The sequence below is a fragment of the Nanorana parkeri genome, unplaced genomic scaffold (assembly GCF_000935625.1).
Source record: "Nanorana parkeri isolate BGI_ZX_2015 unplaced genomic scaffold, ASM93562v1 scaffold1476, whole genome shotgun sequence".
Taxonomy (NCBI): Eukaryota; Metazoa; Chordata; class Amphibia; order Anura; family Dicroglossidae; genus Nanorana; species Nanorana parkeri.
Genome location: NW_017307744.1, coordinates 194295 through 194531, shown reverse-complemented (window position 1 = coordinate 194531; position 237 = coordinate 194295). Strand labels below are relative to the sequence as shown.

The window sequence follows — 237 nt, the reverse complement described above, 5'->3', positions numbered from 1 at the left end:
CCCGAAAATAAGCCCCAGTTCGGTGGTAGGTCTTATATTACAGAAATCCCTGAAGATAGCGCTAGGTCTTATTTTCGCGGGTTGCTGCACATATAACTGAATTTTAAATGTCGAGATCGCTGCGGCTCCACACAGATGCAGCCAGGTAAAAATAAGACATTCCCCGAAAATAAGACCTAGTGTTTTTTGGGGGGAAAAAAAAATTATAAGACAGTGTCTTATTTTCGGGAAAACACG

The 237-nt window shown here is 41.8% G+C and overlaps 1 protein-coding gene across 1 annotated transcript in view; it reads right to left on the bottom strand.

Annotated features, from left to right (window-relative positions):
* NIPSNAP1 (nipsnap homolog 1 (C. elegans)) overlaps nt 1-237 on the bottom strand; it is a 19238-nt gene that overhangs the window by 1982 nt on the left and 17019 nt on the right. The gene's annotated exons all lie outside the window — the stretch shown is intronic.